Here is a 12687-nt window from a genome sequence, read left to right on the forward strand (position 1 = left end):
CGTCTGTCGTCAGTTGCACTTTTTGGGGTCATCTCCGAATGCATTTTGTCCGGAAAACGTTTGGCTCGTTGAAGAGTTTCGTCTAATTTACGATTATCTGAAGAGTTTCGTCGAATGAACGATGGCTTCAGGAATGCCTATTCTGCAATCACATCCACGTAATTCTTCGATTTCTATTAGAATTGTATGAGTACATACAAGACTCGGAACTTGCATATAGATTTATCACTGTGTGATTATCGAAATATTGAGGATAGGTTTCATTTTATTTTGAACCCTTTTTTATTCAAATTTTTGAAACCGTAATTTTTGCTTATTTGATAACGATTTTCATAAACTTGATATCATTTTGACGCTTAATGTCAACAATGTCAAAGAATTTAACGCATTGTAAAGTATTCTTCGTAATACTCATTTTCTATGTAATTCCACTTTACATCGCATATATGATATATTAGTTATTGATGAATTACCTGATTAAGTGTAATTGAGTGTGTAAGCGTCCGACGCTACTCTAATAATAATTAAGCTGGCTATAGGGCTTACAGAATAAAGAAACTGAATTGAAATGAAAAAGAAAAGAGAATACTTTAGGGGTATTTCTAGTAGTTATTTTGTGTCAACGCCAGAATTCCTGCTTACAAAATTATATACTTATGTGTTAACCAATGACCCTTGTCTTTTTCTATCAAACAGAGAAAATATCTTATGATAATGTAGTGTATTCGTCAAGATTATCGGTTAAAGATGATAATGCGGACCTGCCTCTTTTATATTCGATTCCTAACGTTCTCCAAAATCGTTACAGACTGCGTTGCTAGTCCGTCAACCAACCAAGCCCTTATCAAAACTTAATAATAATCTGGCTATCAAAACCGGGTCTTAGTTGCATTTTAATACCTCTTCTTCATCTTAGACTGTAAACATGTCACAATGGATTCGATATTCAAATTTCAGAGATATATTGTTGTTGAACGCTTACAGAAAACCTTACAACAAAAGGTTGCGAAAGAGTACAGGATAAGTTATCTAGTCGATACCGTGTTCTCATTGGCTATTATACGATTGTGTCTAGCACAGATTTTTCCTCATTCTCACGTTTCCCTAGCAATATCGCTATCTGCAAATGGAATATATCAATCTCTTCCAGGGTTTCAACTGCCAGCTACATTCAAGCTTGTGAATGACCTGCACGCGGTTGATCTCGCAGTTACATATATATAAAGCGTAACAAAATGGCACGTTGAATAGTAGCTGACTACTTCTACAAACAATGTCAAACGGAGTGTTTGTCAGCAAGGTCGTTTAAAACGATTTTCAAAACCTGCGCCATACAAGAACAACATTGAATGGAGTTCGGGATTGATTCGAAGCACGTCATTAATTTATATTCCCAGGGGAAGTAAGAGAAACGCTTTTACGGAATATACCATCAAAGATGCAACAGCGCCGATAGCCTATACACTGTCTGTAACAAAGACACTACAGCACCGACAGTCTATACACTGTCTGTAACAAAGATACTACAGCACCGACAGTCTATACACTGTCTGTAACAAAGATACTACAGCACCGACAGTCTATACACTGTCTGTAACAAAGACACTACAGCACCGACAGTCTATACACTGTCTGTAACAAAGATACTACAGCACCGACAGTCTATACACTGTCTGTAACAAGGATACTACAGCGTCCACAGTCTATACAGTGTCTGTCACAAAGATACTACAGCACCGACAGTCTATACACTGTCTGTAACAAAGATACTACGGTGCCGACAGTCTATACACTGTCTGTAACAAAGATACTACAGCACCGACAGTCTATACGCTGTCTGTAACAAAGATACTACGGTGCCGACAGTCTATACACTGTCTGTAACAAAGATACTACAGCACCGACAGTCTATACACTGTCTGTCACAAAGATACTACAGTACCGACAGTCTATACACTGTCTGTAACAAAGATACTACGGTGCCGACAGTCTATACACTGTCTGTAACAAAGATACTACAGCGCCGACAGTCTATACACTGTCTGTAACAAAGATACTACGGTGCCGACAGTCTATGCACTGCCTGTCACAAAATTGCATGGAATTGCACTCACGATCTACAAAATATCTAATTAACACCAACAAATGAAAAAAATGATGAAAAAAAAAGAAGAAGAAAAACCAAGAACATCTGTCAGTGGTATTTGTTGTATCTGTTTTTCTTTCTCTCTTCTCTCCATCAGTTTTTCATTCCACTATTACCGTTACTCTTTCAGCAAATTTAAACTACACGAGTATTGACACAATATTCAACAAGACACTCCAACGACCAAGAACATACGATTTTTACTAAAATGCTAATAATCACAAGTAAATATGTTTTATAGCCATAACTTAATGTTTTAAAATCTATATAAATGAATGAGTCTTGTTTTTTTTAACGCGCGTCATTTAAAATAGATGTTAATTAAAAAATAGTTTACACACTATTAAACGATAAAAAGCAAAATATATCCCCTTTATTTGCATTATAACCTGTTATTTTATTTAATGTTATTAAGAAATTAAAGCGGCATTCTTTTCTGGGCGTTATACTAATGGACGTAACAACCGGACAATTGTTGGAATAACTAAACAGCTGATTACAAATTGGAGGGAAAGGTTGTCAACTACAGTCATAAACAAAACATAGTTCCACAGTAACATCGTTTTTTGTTTTTGTATTTTGTTTTTGTTCGATCTTGTAAGATATTTCAAATATTTTATTTCTAAACGTTATAATTTATTTAATTCTACCATATTCCATTCATATTTTTTGTGGGGAAAAAAGTCAAAACATGCGCATTCACACTAATTGCGCATGTGTGCAAAGTTCGGTTTATGTATTCCTACGCGTCAAATTTGATGTTTACACACTGGTAAACGATGTTTTTCGTTAGAACGGTTATATAACGAATACACACCGGAAATGTAAATATATTTAATAACACTGAGTTTGTGACACAGGGACCATGTTCAGCAACGTAATATTATTAAATGATATCACATTAATTCATTACACACTTGTGTAAGAGTTTGGCTGGCCAGCACTCGGCAAGCCTCGTGCTGACTGGCCAAACTCTTACACTCGGGTTGAGATATTCCTGTCCACGGAACAGACCCATGATATATCCTATTATTCTCCCATACTTCACAGGGTTATCTCGCGGTTGCTAGGGAAAAGATTAATAGAATCTTTCAGCCCATTGGGGGTGAGACAGGGGCATCTCAACCCGAGGGGAAGATTCTTAAGTTGCCAAACACGAGTGTTTGGCAGCTTAATTTTCTTACCCCGAGGGTTGAGATTCCCCTGTCTCACTTCCATGGGGTGGATGATTATTTTTCTCTTACCCTGTTTACCCTCTTATGTATCTAATGTTGACGTTATATCAATGCAAGGAAATGTTGACGTGACGTGATTGAATTGTCGACGTGACGTCATAATACTGTTGCCGTGACGTCATGGTATTGTTGACGTGGCGAAATACAATTGTTGAGAACGTGAGAAGAGCACGTGTAGCTTGTATTTTCCTTAGGGTGAGATAAGAAAATCTCACCCCGGTAAAACTGCGGATATACCTGTCCAGGGTGAGAGAAAAATCGATCTTACACAGGGTGGATAAAGACAGTCGACACGCGCTATATGACGCTGCTCACAATAACGTAACGCCATCATTTAACGTTGAGTAACCAAGTCATAAATGATGACGTCATAAATTTTGACGCACATTCCAAGGAACATTGACGATGGCGCGATAAAAAACTTTCATAAAAACTTTGGTTTCGTTGCAAGTGTGTGAGAAAAATAATCAATCACGGGTCTGTTCCACGAACAAGGATATCTCAACCCTCGTGCAAGAGTTTGGTTGGCCAGCACTCGGCAAGCCTCGTGCTGACTGGCCAAACTCTTACACTCGGGTTGAGATATCCCTGTCCACGGAACAGACCCGTGATAGATTCTATTAGTAAATCAGCTGTCATCAAGTTTAGTGTGCATATTGGTATTTTAACGACCAATTAACAGCTATTATGATTTCCTTCAAATATGAAGAGTTATAGAAATAAAGAATAATAAACCACACCCTTGTATACATATGCAGTTAGATAATAAAGACACATTGAACTAAAACCTAACAAAATTTGTGACAATGCCAAATTTCTTTTCGCTAGAAGAAAGAAGGATCATATTATCATATGCTACTTTACAGTGTATAACATTTATAATCATTCTAACCTACATGTACTTTTTATATAAATATCAAACCGTCATCGAAATCTTCTTAAATTGTTGTTAATATGCAATGCACGCTAAACTTATTGAAACCGGAAGTGAATTGCTGATTACACTGTTATGTAAAGCTGGCCTTATAAAAGCATTTCCTTGTCAATTTATAGATAAGATATCATACGGCTTACAGGGGCATTTTATCTTTATTTGCAAGTTTAATTTTACAAGAGGTGCTATCAACTTAATGTGTTACTGATAATCTTTGGAATGGTATTGTTCTGATAATGTCGCACTATTCCACCAGTAACATAATTCATGCTCTCTACTATTCATATGAGACGCTGAGTGCTGAAAACACTTGGCCTTTTGATGAGTTTTGTAGTTGAACATGTCCTCATAAATTGGATAGCCTTTAAATACAACTTCAGATAAGGATAGGGAAAAGGCATTCTTTTGGCGATTAGAGTATTGTAAATACTACATTTGTTGTTCGCGAGCGAAAGAGAGGTTTTATTAGAATGGATGTAAGAAGCGATTTTATTGGCTGAGAGAGATCACATGATGTTGTAAGAAAATGTATAAAAGAGAGCACGACATTCCTGTTAGACTATATTGATAGCTTCACCCGAACAATGCTTCCATACACATCACTAAATGTACTTCTCTAAAATTACTAAAGGGAGCTAATTTAAGGGATTACATACGTTTGTAGCTTAGTGCTCTGTATATGATCTGTATTAAGATTTGTCAATCATTAGAAGGTAAATAGACTAGTAGTGTTGTAGTATAGCATGATGATGTTGATAGCGATGATGATGATGATGATGATGATGATTATGATGATGATGATGATGATGATGATAATGATGATGTGTGTGAAGATGACAGGAGAGTCATTAATCATAATACCCACCCACTACTCAGACATTAATCTGGGTTAAGAGATTCGAATCACTGGATAATTATTCAAGTTTGATAAACGAATGAAAAAAATAAAACAATTGAACAGCCCGTAAGGTGTTAGAACTTATCTCTAATCTTATTTGACAACAAATTATATAAAAATCTTCACCAAATTTATTTGACTTTTTTCTTTGTGACCTTTCAACCTTGAACTCGGCAGGTTATGAGCAGATACGTGATCACTGCAAGTTGGTAAAACTCAATATCTGGACCACCTCTAAGCTTCAACGCGGAAACTTCACTAATATGATTTTGATTTGACCGGAAGTTCTCATCACTGACCGGAAACACTAGGCTCGTTACAATGATAAGTGACGTGCTCGCCACAGACATCTCTGTATTTCTTAATCACCGCACGCTAGCAAAAGTAATCATAATGATCTCCCTATAGAAACAATAAAATCCCAGGGCAAAAGACCGGAAGTGGAACATTGTAACCGGAACTCGAGTGGCACGAGAAGGAGAACTGCGCATGATTGATCAATAAATCTAAGACGTACATAGAGGTCACACACAGACACTGTATATTGCTCGGTATGTCATTCGTTGAAGTTCTTTGAGTGAAAGAGTGTAAAATGAATGTTTACAAAAACAAAACAAAAACAAAAAAGGAACTGAAATTTCAGTGCAAGGAATTTTTGTACTTTTATTCATTTCATTTTCTTTGCCTGTTTTAATATAATATTATGCACAGCGAATTCAGCATAGGTGTTGACACTGTCCACGAATGTTTACATATTCAGTAAGGAATTGCATTAAATATTTTAGACAGTTAGGATACCAAAACATTCCCTCAACATTATTTTAGATCAAATATATACGCCCAGAAAAAGACTACTTTGTCTTGTCTTGTTGGTCGTCCTGCCGCTTCGGTGCCGACTATATCCAACAATACAGAATCCCCGATTGTGATGCTGCATATGCTTGCTTCATCATTATTATACGGGTTGAGGAATAGGTTTATTTCTGAAGGTGAAGCCAAGGCAAATAGGCATGGCAAAGGCGCGTCAGGTGCGAAAGCATCATCACAAAGACCTTTACAGGACCGCATGGAGGGACAGTTGTCTCCCATATTGTCGAATCAGAAGATTTCTGGAACGCAGAAAGGTCAATCAACTTACAAATTACAGTATGCGTCTTGTGTGGGACATGGGACACGAAAAATAGGACGTATGGTTGTTAATAATAATATTTAATCATTTAATTGACATTTTATCCAATGAATTCGTTTTTTATTGGTTGTGCCAGTCAGAAATGCATTGTTACGTCATAATATGGATAATGGCGTGACGTCATTAATTATGAATGTCTAATGATTAATCCCCCCAATTTGAATGTAAAACTGATCAATATGTCATCATAGACTGTTCTTATTACCATAGCAAACAGACGCTGAGCTATTTCCGATACATATTTAAGAATTAAATGTTTTAGATGAAAATCCAATTATCATCTCCACGATCCACGAAGACGAAAACGCATATTTTTGCTATTGTGTGGTTGAGTGGTTACCTCTTTCATGCTGAGTATAGACTGTGAAATTCAGACCAGTTATTGATGCGCGTGACTTCATCCTGCGCACGACCTACTGATTATATATATTGTTTTGATAATAAGTTTATATTATCAATTCACCACTGACAATAAATTTTATCTGTAACATATCCGATAGATAGTGGTACATTGTGTACAGGGAATTTACGCCACACTTCCCATAATCGGTGTTGCGTATAAGGATGAGTTTGCTGTAGTTATTTTTTGTAACCCATCATCGAAACTCGACCAATATAGATAAAGCTACCGCGACTGTTTCTATAGACAAAGTACATTTGCAGCATCAGATGCATGCTAGGTGCATCGGTGTCTGGAACCAAACTGAAATATAGTAGAAAGGTCCCTGTGTGCCGACGTAAACGATACTATCTTGTAGAAGCTGATCTTTAGCAAGATATGTGAACAATTCCTGCGCCATTTTCTTACTAATGTATATCTATGATATACTTATGTGAATCTTGTTTGGTTTTTACGATCTCAGACAGTTGATTATTATCATTATTGCAGGTTTACTTTCTGATAAGTCAAATACATGTTGCTACAAATGTGTAGTTTATATTGAATTTTTGGTGATTTTTGTCAAGATATTTATCTCTTCCTAGAAATATATCCATGTTTGTATCTCGTAGATTGATAATAAGACGGGAAAATGTAAGAAATTGAAAAAGTAAGATATCTGCTTTCGGTCATGTCGCACTTTCGCATTGGCGACCACGCCAAGCGAAGAACATTAATTCGACAGCTCGTAATGCGTAGAGCAACAATGCGCATTGTCAGGGTAATTTTGTACGCATTGCGTTCGTCGCATGGCGTCTGGTCACTCTTCGCATGGCGCACTGTCGCTCTTCGCATGGCGCACCGTCGCTCATCGTATGGCGCACCGTCGCTCTTCGCATGGCGCACTGCGCGCTGTTTGCCGGGCGCATTGTCGCCCTTCGCTTTGCGTATTGTCGCGTTTCGCTTGGCACCAATGCAACAGTGCGATTTTGCCAAAATCAGCCACCAAAGTATTGCGTAACATCGGTGTCTTATTAATATTAAATAAAGAGGACACAACTCTGATTATTTTTATGTCTATTAGTATCTATAATATACAGATTATGTAATTGGGTGACATAGTTAAGTTTCTGGTTTCCGTAGACCAGGTATTTTCCCCAAGGCGAAGACGAGGGAAATAGACAAGGTCGTGGGAAACAGAAACATGCTATAAATTCCTCAACCTGATATTTTAACCCTTCTTTATACCGATACAGACTGAAGAGATGTTCTAAACTTCTCTTCTTTTTTTACATTTTTTTTTTTTTTTTTTTTAATAAACCCTGTTATTTATATGGTAATTAATGGAACATAACGCAACCAGGGTGACTTAAAATATACAGGCTATGGAGACCTTCTGGTTTCGTGTCCGAAGAAAGCGATTATGAAAGATATACAAATTTTCATCACGAACTTAAGCGCAAAATATTCTTAATACTTCATCACATCATTCAACACGACAGCTGTAAATCTTGTCTATATTCTTACCCTATCGCCTGCAAAAGTAAAAGAACGGCAACGCATTGCCACATTAAAAAGTACAAGCATCTTTGAAATGTTTCTGCTCACCTACCCTTACACCCATTCTTACGAGACGTCAACCTTCCTCTATCACACTACTGTAGTCTGTTAAGTACTACATATATGTACATAATTATATTGACCTGAAGCAATTTGACATTTTAGGATTACTTACACAACATGAGTGATTATTGCCCGCTCCGCCATCCATCCAAGCCTACAAGAACGGTTATTCCTCTCCGCTTCTCCATCCAAGCCTACAAGAACGGTTATTCCTCTCCGCTTCTCCATCCAAGCCTACAAGAACGGTTATTCCTCTCAGCTTCTTCATCAAAGTCTACAAGAACGGTTATTTCTCTCTGTCCATCCATCCAAGCCTACAAGAACGGTTATTCCTCTCCGCTTCTTCATCAAAGTCTACAAGAACGGTTATTCCTCTCCGCCAATCCATCAAAGCCTACAAGAACGGCAAATCCTCTCCGTTCCTCCATCAAAGTCTACAAGAACGGTTATTTCTCTCTGTCCATCCATCCAAGCCTACAAGAACGGTTATTCCTCTCCGCTTCTCCATCCAAGCCTACAGGAACGGTTATTCCTCTTCGCTACTCCACAAAGTCTACAAGAACGGTTATTTCTCTCTGTCCATCCATCCAAGCCTACAAGAACGGTTATTCCTCTCCGCTCCTCAATCCAAGTCTACAAGAACGGTTATTCCTCTTCGCTACTCCACAAAGTCTACAAGAACGGTTATTTCTCTCTGTCCATCCATCCAAGCCTACAAGAACGGTTATTCATCTCCGCTCCTCAATCCAAGTCTACAAGAACGGTTTTTCCTCTTCGCTACTCCGTCAAAGCCTACAAGAACGGTAATTTCTCTCTGTCCACCCATCCAAGCCTACAAGAACGGTAATTTCTCTCTGTCCACCCATCCAAGCCTACAAGAACGGTTATTCCTCTCTGTCCACCCATCCAAGTCTACAAGATCATACGATTTTTTGTTTATGGCCACGATCTGTATCATTTTGGTTGGATTCGGGATGCTTCATTTTGTTTAACGTCCTATTAACAGCCAGGGTCATTTAATGACATGCCTGGTTTTGGACGTGGAGGAAAGCCGGAGTACCCGGAGAAAAAAACACCGGCCCACGGTCAGTACCAGGCAACAGCCACACATGGGTTTCGAACTCGCAAACAAGAGGTGGAGGGCTAGTGATAAAGTGTTGGGACACCTTAACCACTCGGCCACCGCGGCCCCTTTAGCGGTAACGGTCGTTTTAACTCGAGACGTCACAAGAATCGGTCCCATTGACAGAGGGAAATCTGACGTTGGGATATGATATTGTTACAGATTGAATATACGAAAAAAAAATAGAAAATAATAATAAAAAAAATAGATTAACGGAAAATGTAGGTATTTAATTGTCTTCTTTGGGACGTGATCGCCTTATATTTATCACAGGGTTGCAGACAAATTGATCACAATACACATTTATCACCAATGTCTTTACATGGATTTTATCTTAATGTAGTCAATATTACTGTTTGACTTAATATATGTATTCATCACAGTACAACTATTACAGGAAATTCAAATATTTATCTTCGGGTCACCAACACATAGTACATATGATACATTGTGATGATTATATGATATATAACATAGTAACACAATTGACGAAGAAAGACAACTGTATGACTCGTGCCCTGACCGGGCCTCGAACTCACGATCTACGGCACAGCTTATACCGCTGCGCCATATCGGCGTTCTAAAAAAAGAACGTTTAATGACGCAGTGATATGTAATAGATACATAATGGGTACGAGTGATGTATCGGATATATCACACGAGTGCGTAGCACGAGTGTGATATATGCGATACGTCACGAGTACCCATTTTGTATCTGTTTTATCCAATGACAGCCGAGGTTTTGTCACCCACGTGCCTAGGGGTGGAGCTATAAAATTGATCAGAACCTGTCACTGTGATATGTTTCCCGCCAATTTCTGACACGTTTCATTGTTCTGTCACAGTAGCCCATTCATTTCTAGTGAGACTGTCAACCATGCCGGATCAGGTACTGATCACTGATGTCGATGTGTTCACTGACCTCGACGATATAACATTATCACAGGCCGTAGACAAGTATGAGTATGAACTTGAAGATAGTGACACGGTAGCTACTGACATTGGAATAGTTGATACCAAGGAATTAACTCAGCCAATTGTTGTAAATGAACTGAATGGTAATGTGAAAAACATGTGAAAGGCTGCAGGATTCGAGGGAAATTACATAAACCATTCCGGAAAGAGGACCTGCGCTACTTCCCTTTACCAGGCAGGTAAGTCTAAAATCATATCGTTTGAACAAATTGTGAAATGAAATATTTTTCGTAAATTTCGACGTTCACAATGTCACAAAATCCTTTCAAAATCCGTGAAATTGTTTAAAGAAATCAATGAATCGGTTAATCGGTATTTTTTATCCACTCGTCTTGTTATCATTTTCATCACGATTTTGTTTATGATAGGATTTTTGTGCAACGAAAGTATATTGTTACATTTAGCGTAATCTGTATAACCATTTTTTTTTAAATGACTGAAATTTTATATGTAATCATGTAATGTATGCTTTTTTTTACTGACCTGTTAAAATAGATTTTACTTAATAAAATATGAACAGGGTTTTATATTCTGTTTGGTCAGGTTTTGATGAACAACTCATGGACAGAACGGTACATCGCAGCAGGGCTGTACGTGCATACAAGGTGAAGAAAGAAGACGGAAAATTTCTAAACGGCACTCGTATTTCATTAAATTTTGTTTGAAATGCATTTCCTGTCTTTGTTCATTTGTCACGCCTACATTTGAAATTGGCCCCGCCTCAAGACTGAGGCATGGACCAATCAGAAATGCCATGTGATATTTCAGATATCACATATGTGATATTTGAAATATCACATAGTATGCAATATATCGCCAACAAAAGATCAAAGAAAAACCGAGGCGTCATTGGATAAATATATATACTTTCCATTGTACGCTTAACATATGGATATTGGAAATATATTGGTATGCAAATACACTATGGTGACCGATGGATAGAGAGAGAGAGACTGTTGAAGTTCGTTGACACATGAAACAGGATCAGAAAATTATTGTGGAGATTATTTTATAAGCACGGTCGTGGTTTTATCGTGCGCACCATCCTTTCTTTCCTCCTTTCATCTCGCTAATGAAACAGGTCACCTGGTACAAGAGGGGTCGACTAAGCATACAATTCTCTCTTATTTGATCGCTGGACTAAGCTTCTGATTATAACTTACCTGATATATATAATGAGCGATAAACAAAAGGTATGTATTATTGTGGTCCTCTTTTGGTCCGCCATAGATCATACATTGTATTTAGTGGATTAATAATGTGGGGTATGCGAGATCAGAATTAATAGAAGTATAGGTTATTTGGAGTCTAATTATAGACCATATCCAGACGTCAAAGAAACAATAACATATGTAAGTCATTAATGTTTTCTGTCATATGTGCGAATTCGAGAAAAAAAGGGGAAAACAATCAAAAATACAAAATACAAAAAAATACAAAAAATACAAACATTTTTTTTTAATTAAAAAAAAATATATATAAGAAACAAAAAAAAAGAGAAAATGATAAGGAAAAGAGATACAAGAACAAAACAAAAAATCAAATCTCGATGAATTGTGATCTTATGTATTTTTCTGATTTGCATCTTGTGAAGTGTTAGGATTTAGAATTAAAATGTACAAGCCATATATATATGATTTAAGCTATATGACGATCGACGATCAGAGGAAAACAACAATAACGAAGCGCATATAGAAAGTGATCATAATGAAAGAATCCACTATTTATGGTGCTATGTTAAGATTACGAACTCCGATTTTGTATAAGGGGACTCCAAACATTGATTTTATAAAACTATGTATATGTTCGCATAAAAAGCATTTGTTAATCAGTCCATATGCTACCCACCAATATGTGTTACCGATAGGATCACTTACAAGTACTGCATTAGTCACTTCTAACAATCAAGAAGGACCAGGTTAAATAATGTTACACATTAGTCGCCTCTCAAATCCAAGTAGGATCAGTATACATAATGTCACACATTAGTCACCTCATATAATCGAGTAAGATCAATCTACCTGATGGCACATATTAAACGCCTCACAAAATCGAGTAGGATTAGTTTACATAATGTCACACATTAGTCGTCTCAAACAATCGAGAAAGATCAGTCTACAAACTGTCATACATAAATTACCTCACAAAATAAATTAGGATAAGACAACATAATGTCACACATTAG

The 12687-nt window shown here is 37.3% G+C and overlaps 1 long non-coding RNA gene across 1 annotated transcript; it reads left to right on the top strand.

Annotated features, from left to right (window-relative positions):
- Nucleotides 1-10368: 10368 nt before the first annotated feature.
- LOC117317801 lies at nucleotides 10369-11173 on the top strand. Its single transcript, XR_004530250.1, has 2 exons — nucleotides 10369-10681; nucleotides 11046-11173. It is a non-coding gene; the product is annotated as an uncharacterized LOC117317801 (long non-coding RNA).
- Nucleotides 11174-12687: the final 1514 nt, after the last annotated feature.

Source organism: Pecten maximus, chromosome 19, assembly GCF_902652985.1.
Source record: "Pecten maximus chromosome 19, xPecMax1.1, whole genome shotgun sequence".
Taxonomy (NCBI): Eukaryota; Metazoa; Mollusca; class Bivalvia; order Pectinida; family Pectinidae; genus Pecten; species Pecten maximus.